At 51.8% G+C, this 7,974-nt stretch overlaps 1 protein-coding gene across 3 annotated transcripts in view; it reads left to right on the top strand.

The window, feature by feature from the left end:
* Positions 1 to 7,129: 7,129 nt before the first annotated feature.
* The window catches only part of LOC129712461 (rho GTPase-activating protein 32-like), a 570,135-nt gene continuing 569,290 nt past the window's right edge, over positions 7,130 to 7,974 (top strand). For 2 of the 3 annotated variants that reach the window (XM_055660923.1, XM_055660920.1), the window contains exon 1: positions 7,130 to 7,284. The gene's annotated coding sequence lies outside the window, so the exon portion shown is untranslated. The remainder of the gene's footprint in view (positions 7,285 to 7,974) is intronic. The other variant, XM_055660918.1, reaches the window with a different exon arrangement.

Genomic DNA, 7,974 nt, shown 5'->3' with positions numbered 1-7,974 from the left:
TGATGATGGAGTTCGCACTATGACCGGCTACGCAGTCATGAGTAAATAGTGAGTACAGCAGAGGGCTGAGCACGCAGCCTTGAGGGGCTCCCGTGCTGATTGTTATCGAGGCTGTCACATTTCCATCAATACGAACAGACTGTGGTCTGTGAATGAGGAAGTCGAGGATCTAATCGAAGGGGGATGCGCAGAGTCCCAGTTCTACGAGTTTGGTAACCAGCTTGGAGGGGATGATTGTATTAAATGCCAAGCTGTAATCAATGAATAACAGCCTGACATATGAGCTGTTGTTGATCAAATGGTCCAGAGCGGAGTGGAGAGCCAGCGAGATTGCATCCACCGTTGATCTGTTGTGGCGGTAAGCGAACTGCAGTGGGTCCAGGTTTTTGTCGAGGTAGGAATTGATTTGCGCCATGATCAACCTCTCCAAACACTTCATCACCACAGACATTAGTGCCAACTAGACCAAGTGCAGACCCGTTGTGTCTGTTCCCCCAACGTGCGGTTGTGGGGGGGGGGGGGGGGGGGAGGGGGCATGCAGCGTCACACTAACTATTCACCCCCGCACTCACGCTAATTACCCCCCTTGATATTATATTAATATTATTAATTTGCTCCTTTTACCCCATAACCACCCTATCTACTGACGCATAGCCCCCAACTTGCAGTCACATCTAGAGAGGGGGGAGGGGGGTAGTAGAGAGTGAGGGCAAAGAGAGAAGGGGCAGAGACAGAGAGAGAGACAGACACACAGAGAGGGGCAAGAGGGATAGGGAGGTGGAGAGGAAGAGAAGAGGGAGGGTGGGTGAGGGGGGAAAGGTGGGGGAGGAGGGGAGGAGAGAGAGGGGGTGAGAGTGAGGGGGAGAGAGAGGGGGGTGCTGAGAGGGGGGTGAAGGGGAGAGGTGGGGAGCGGGGAGGGTGGAGGGAAGAGGGTAGGGGGTGTGGAGGGGAGGGGTTTTAGGGGAGGGAGGGTGGGGGAGTGGATGGAGGGGGGGTGGAGGGGAGAGAGTGCGGGAGGGGGAGGAGAGAGAGAGAGAGAGAGAGGGGAGAAGGGGAGGGGGGGAGAGGGGGGGGAGAAGGGGGAGAGGAGAGGGGGGAAGGGGGAGAGGAGAGGGGGGAGAGGAGAGGGGGGGAGAGGAAAGGGGGAGAGAGGAGAGGAGGGGGGAGAGAGAGGAGGTGGGTTGAGAGGGGGGAGAGGAGAGGGGGGGGAGAGGAGGGAGAGAGAGAAAGGGAGAGAGACAGGGGGGGAGAGAAAGAGAGGGATAGGGAGAGAGAGAGATGTGGGGAGAGAGAGGAGGGGAGAGAGAGAGAGAGAGCGTGCCTTTTTACTTCAACCCAAATAACCATTTGCAGGCAGTGCTTTTTTTCTTCAAACTAACCATATTTTCATTTTCAAACCACATTGTGGGTACTCACAGCTGTGGAGACATTTGTTCAGTGTTATTCAGAGCTCTGATTGAGGCACACCACTTGCAGTGAATGATTGAGGCACACCACTTGCAGAGACTGATTGAGGCACACCACTTCCTGGTTTTATAGTCCCTCCCCCTCCCTCCAGCAGGGGCAGCAGAGAGAATGGGGAATTTTGTAAAAACATTATTATCTCTGTCATTTTTCATCGACGAGAAAAATCCTCGGCACATAGGCGGCGGAGGGGGGCTCTGAGCGAAGTGGCCAAAAATGACGGCCGTAGGTGGTGGCGTTCTCTCAGAAATCGCAGCACAGAAGGCCAAAACCGGTCAAGAACAGAGATTTAGTAATATAGATGGTCGATAGACATTGAGGCTCGTCACCTTGCTCTTCTTGGGCACTGGTATAATTGATGCCCTTTTAAAGCAGGTGATAACCTCAGACCTCAGAAGTGTTGAGGCTGAAAATGTCCGTAAAATCTCCAGCCAGTTGGTCCGCACAGGTTTTTAGAACACAACCAGGTATACCATCAGGTCCAGGCGCTTTTCGAGGATTCACCCCTCCGACGGATTTCCTGACGTCGGCCTCTGTGACTGAGACTGAGACTGAAATACCATCACAGCGAATGGGAGCTCGGGAAGGCACATCAGTATTCTTCCTATCAAAGCGTGCGTAAAAGGCGTTGAGCTCATCAGGGAGTGATGTTTCGCCGACATTCGAGCTGCCTCCTGATTTCGCCTTGTAGGTAGTTCGAGCTGCCTCATATTTTGCTTGGGTAGTTTACACCCCAGCCGTATGAACATTGACTTCTCTAACTTCAGATAGCCCTTTCTCTCTCCTTCCCTTCTCAGTTCTCGCACTAGTCTTATTTCTCTCCATAGATGTGGCCTCACTCGCTGAGTTACTTCCGCATTTCATGCCTACCTTCGATTTTACCAGCTTCTGCAGTTCTTTCTTACACACTGACCATTTCCATGTTTTTCTGGCCCAATTTAAGACTTCTAGCATCAGTAATGTTTGTATTTTTTAAACGTGAAAACAGTATTTGTGCCTGGATTTGTGCCTGGAAGGTCATGTTTGACTAATCTTCTTGAATTTTTTGAAGAGGTTACTAGGGAAATTGACGAGGGTAAAGCAGTGGATGTTGTCTATATGGACTTTAGTAAGGCCTTTGACAAGGTTCCTCATGGAAGGTTGGTTAAGAAGGTTCAACTGTTGGGTATAAATGCAGGAATAGCAAGATGGATTCAACAGTGGCTGAATGGGAGAAGCCAGAGGGTAATGGTGGATGGCTGTTTATTGGGTTGGAGGCAGGTGACTAGTGGGGTGCCTCAGGGATCTGTGTTGGGTCCTTTGTTGTTTGTCATGTACATCAATGATCTGGATGAAGGTGTGATAAATTGGATTAGTAAGTATGCAGATGATACTAAGATAGGGGGTGTTGTGGATAATGAAGAGGATTTCCAAAGTCTACAGAGTGATTTAGGCCATTTGGAAAAATGGGCTGAAAGATGGCAGATGGAGTTTAATGCTGATAAATGTGAGGTGCTACACCTTGGCAGGACAAATCAAAATAGGACGTACATGGTAAATGGTAGGGAATTGAAGAACACAGTTGAACAGAGGGATCTGGGTATAACCGTGCATAGTTCCTTGAAGGTGGAATCTCATATAGATAGGGTGGTAAAGAAAGCTTTTGGTATGCTAGCCTTTATAAATCAGAGCATTGAGTATAGAAGCTGGGATGTAATGTTAAAATTGTACAAGGCATTGGTGAGGCCAATTCTGGAGTATGGTGTACAATTTTGGTCGCCCAATTATAGGAAGGATGTCAACAAAATAGAGAGAGTACAGAGGAGATTTACTAGAATGTTGCCTGGGTTTCAACAACTAAGTTACAGAGATAGGTTGAATAAGTTAGGTCTTTATTCTCTGGAGCGCAGAAGGTTAAGGGGGGACCTGATAGAGGTCTTTAAAATGATGAGAGGGATAGACAGACTTGATGTGGACAAGCTTTTCCCTTTGAGAATAGGGAAGATTCAAACAAGGGGACATGACTTCAGAATTAAGGGACAGAAGTTTAGGGGTAATATGAGGGGGAACTTCTTTACGCAGAGAGTGGTGGCGGTGTGGAATGAGCTCCCAGTGGAAGTGGTGGAGGCAGGTTCATTGGTATCATTTAAAAATAAATTGGATAGGCATATGGATGAGAAGGGAATGGAGGGTTATGGTACGAGTGCAGGCAGGTGGGACTAAGGGGAAAAAAATTTGTTCGGCATGGACTTGTAGGGCCGAGATGGCCTGTTTCCGTGCTGTAATTGTTATATGGTTATATGGTTATATACATTTATCTAAAATTGGATATTAGAGAGAAATGGAAGAGTGAATTCATGTACGGATTTGGAAACAATGATCAGGTTGTCGGGGTCAATGTAGATCAGTGAGCATAAGGAGTCAGGGATTTACATCTGAGAAGTTTCTACATTTTTGACAATTTCCATTGCTGGACTCCACAACCCATGAAAATATTGATGGGGGAAACCATCAGTTCCTCGTGGTTCTCTGAAATCTTTGATCATTCCTTAAACTCTTAATATAAATCTACAGGCTATCCTAGATAATTCTATCTATTTTGTCCAAATTTTTGGTCATCTATCTTAATATTTTACTTTTAATTTGGGATTTTTATTTTGAGAACGTAATTTTTGAAGCCCGGCGACATTTTTACAATTATATAAGTAAAGGTATTGTTGTGGACTGCTGATCTTAATCACATGGGAGGTAGACGAAAATGCTGGAGAAACTCAGCGGGTGAGACATTATCGATGGTGCGAAGGAATAGGTGACGTTTCGGGTCGAGGCCCTTCTTCAGACTGATGTGGGGGTGGGGAGGTGGGAAGAAGAAAGGAAGAGTCGGAGACAGTGGGCTGTGGGAGAGCTGTGAAGGGGAGGGGAAAGAGGAAGAAAGCAAGGACTACCTGAAATTCATACTGCTGCAGTGTAAACTACCCAAGCAAAATATGAGGTGCTGCTTCTCCAATTTGTGGTGGGACTCACTCTGGCCATGGAGGAGGCCCAGGACAGAAAGGTCGGATTCAGAATGGGATGGAGGTGTTGGGCAAAGCGATCGCCAAGCCTGTGCTTCGTCTCACTGATGTAGAGCAGTTGGCACCTAGTTGGCACCTAGAAGAGCGGATGCAATGGATGAGGTTGGAGGAGGTGCAGGTGAACCTCTGCACCTCCTCCAACCTCATCTATTGCATTCGCTGTTCAAGGTGCCAATTGCTCTACATCGGCGAGACCAAGCACAGGCTTGGCGATCGCTTCGCCCAACACCTCCGCTTAGTTCGCATTAACCAACCTGATCTCTCTCTCTCTCTCCCTCGCTCCCTCTCTCCCTCTCCCTCTCTCTCTCTCTCTCTCTCTCTCTCTCTCTCTCTCTCTCTCTCCCTCTCTCTCTCTCTCTCTCTCTCTCTCCTCTCTCCCACCCCCTCTCTCTCTCCCTCTCCCTCTCCCCCCCCCCCTCCCTCCCCCTCCCCCTTCCCCTCCCCCTCTCTTTTTCCGACAGGCAGCATCTCTGGAAAGAAGGAATGGGTGACGTTTTGGGTCAGGACCCCTCTTCAGAATAGAGTTAGGGGAAAAGGAAACAAGAGATATAGATGGTGATGCGGAGAGACACACTATAGAACAAATAAATGAAAGATATGCAAAAAAAGTAACGATAATAAAGGAAGCAGACTTTGCTAGGTGAGAACGAGAAGCTGGTAAGATTTGGGTGGGGGAGGGATGTAGAAAAAGGGAATGCAGGGGTTACTTGAAGTTAAAGAATCCGACCTTTCGGTCCTGAGCATCCTCCATGGCCAGAGTGAGGACCACCGGTAATTGGAAAAGCAGCACCTCATAATTCGCTTGGACAGTTTATACCCCAGCGGCATGAACATTGACCTCCAATTTCAGGTAGCCCTCACTATCTCCTCCCCTTCTCAGCTCTCCCTCAGCCCTCGGGCTCCTCCTCTTCCTTTCTTTTTCCCACCCCCCCCACCCTACATCCGCCTGAAGAAGGGTTTTGGCCCGAAATGTTGCCTATTTCCTTAGCTCCATAGATGCTGTCTCAGTTGGAGGGGGTCGGGGGGAGGTTGGAGGGGGTCGGAGGGAGTCGGGGGGGAGGTTGGGGGGGGGGGAGGGGGGGTTGGAGGAAGAGGCTGCGGTGTCGGTGCAGCGCGGTCAGAGACTCTGGGTGGGCGGAGGGAGCAGACCGTCCACAACTTTGCTGCAGCTGACGTTGCCCAGTGCCGCTGCCCCACCCAAACCGGCTCCGCTCCACCCAGCCCCGTGTGTGGGTGCTGCCGACCCACAGCCCCTGACAGTGCAGCTCACAGGGGGAGACGGGACGGAGGGCAGCCATGGCTGGACAGCGCTGACCCTGGGGGGGGGGGGGGGGGGGGGGGGAGGGTGGGGGCTGTCCTGAGGGATGCGCACCTTTGGCCGCTTACACCTTGGTGCTCGGGTTCAGAGCAAAGATACTAGAGCATTTGATTTTGAGCGCTCAGTCACCCAAAAAAATAACCCCACAATATTGCAATCAAATTGCTCTGACTTTGAGTTTGTTTTGACACGGCGAAGGCTTATCGAGATGGTGCTGTCTCTCTGGACACGACAATGAATGCAGCTATTAGTCGCGGATTGTAAAAGACGCTACACCATGAGATAAAACCAGTTTAAACATGATACCTTCCCGCTTTCAATGACAGCACCCACAATTATTTACAGCGCGAAAAATGATCATTTCGGCAGTTTTTAGCAGGAAAGTACGCGTTTCGTGGGTTAATAGTGTATACCGAGGCTGCCATGTCCTCCACATGGATTGAGCTGCTCTGTGCGTCACGCCCTTTGACCCGATGACCTTAGTGCAACCCCCCTATAGATGTCGATGCCATGACAGTATCGAGGCAGCCCATTAAAATGGCGCCAGCAACCACCCATGACGTACGATGCTTTTTTCACCGAGTGGCGTATCTTGCTCCGCTCTATCATCATTGAGCACTACTGGGGTGTGCCAGCGTCAGAGTGCGCGCTGACGTGTCTGGTGGTGCCTGTGACGTTGCGGGGCGGACAGTGCGGTGCTGAGCAAAGATCCTATAACGAGCAAGATAGTCCACTCAACGAAAAAGACGTAGTACGGTCATGGCAGATTCATGGGTAATTTAAGGCCCCATTTCTGTAACCGGCTTCCATCCCCGCACCAAAGATCCCACAGGATAATAGTGCGGAGACGGAAGCCGGTTACGGAAACATCCTAAAATAAAAGTTATTTGGTAAAAATCTTCTCCTCATTTTCAGAATTTGAATTTATTAACACAAACTGTTCCCCTGCAACGTTGATTACACTGCGCGTCGGGTCCGGTTATGGAAATGGATGAAAAAAAGGCCCACGTTCCGTTCCGTTGCGTACCACACGTCAGCCCATTGCAGTTAGCAGCAAAGATTATCTTGCTCCGCTCTAGGATCTTTGGTGCTGAGAGCACAGAGTACGGGCTGACGTCATGGACGTGGAGAGCGGTGCGCACCAGCGGCTTGGGCGGCGTGGTGATGTGCGTGCTGACATCATAGCCAGTGCGGCCGGGCTGTGCTGTACGTTTTGACGTCACTAGCGGTGCGGGGCGGTGCGTGTTGACGTCACTTGTGAGGGCCCCACTCCCCGTGCGTGATGGCGTTGTGGCCGGGGCGGTACTGTACGTGCTTACGTCCCGGCTAGGGCGGGGTGTGCGTGCGGCGGTACCGGCGGCCAGGACTTGAGGCGGGCTGGCGGGCGGCGACGGCATGCAGCCGCTACGGTGTGGCCAGATCCGCTGAGGACCGAGGCAGCGGACAGAGGTACGGCCTGTGCGCCGCGGCAGTGGCCGTGGCCTGGAGCGGATCACAGACTCCGGCAGCGAGGCGGCGGGAGAGCCGGTGCCGCGTGAGGGAAGGGCGAGAGCGGGCGGGAGGGGAGCGGCGGCGGTGGCGGACACAGCGGGCAGGGGGGAGACACGGCGAGGGCGGGCGAGGGGAAGAGTAGGGTGAAAGGAGAGACACGGCTGGGATGGGGGAGATACCTCTGGGAGCGGGGAGTAGGGCGGGAGCGTGGATGAAGCAGGGAGGGGGGTAACGTGGAGCGGTCAGGGGGTGCCACGCCGGGTGTTACTTGTTGGCGACTATGGCGAGCGTGAGGGGAGGGAACATAGAAAGGGGGCGAGGTGAGGAACAGGTTATGGGGGCGAGGTGAGGGAACTTGGAGGAGGGGACTGGGGCAGGGAAGGGAGTACAGGAGAGGAGTAAAGGGCGGCGGGTGACAGGTGGGGCGGGAGGGAACAAGGCAGGGGGACATGGCGGAGGGGTAAGAGGGCGGTACGGTGGGAGTGAATGTGGGGCACTGCAGGTGTTACTTGGGGTTGCTGGCGAGTGTGAGTTAGTGGTGAGTGAGTGTGACATATACCAAGATGCCTTGGGGTAAGCTGCTGGTGAAATTGGGTGAAGCAAGAATAGTGGAATAACCGTCACGTCTGGACCGAGATCTGTTGTCAA

Source organism: Leucoraja erinacea, chromosome 32, assembly GCF_028641065.1.
Source record: "Leucoraja erinacea ecotype New England chromosome 32, Leri_hhj_1, whole genome shotgun sequence".
In the NCBI taxonomy this organism is placed as follows: Eukaryota; Metazoa; Chordata; class Chondrichthyes; order Rajiformes; family Rajidae; genus Leucoraja; species Leucoraja erinaceus.
Note: the sequence above shows the minus strand (reverse complement) of the source record. Positions and strands in the feature narration are given on the sequence as shown.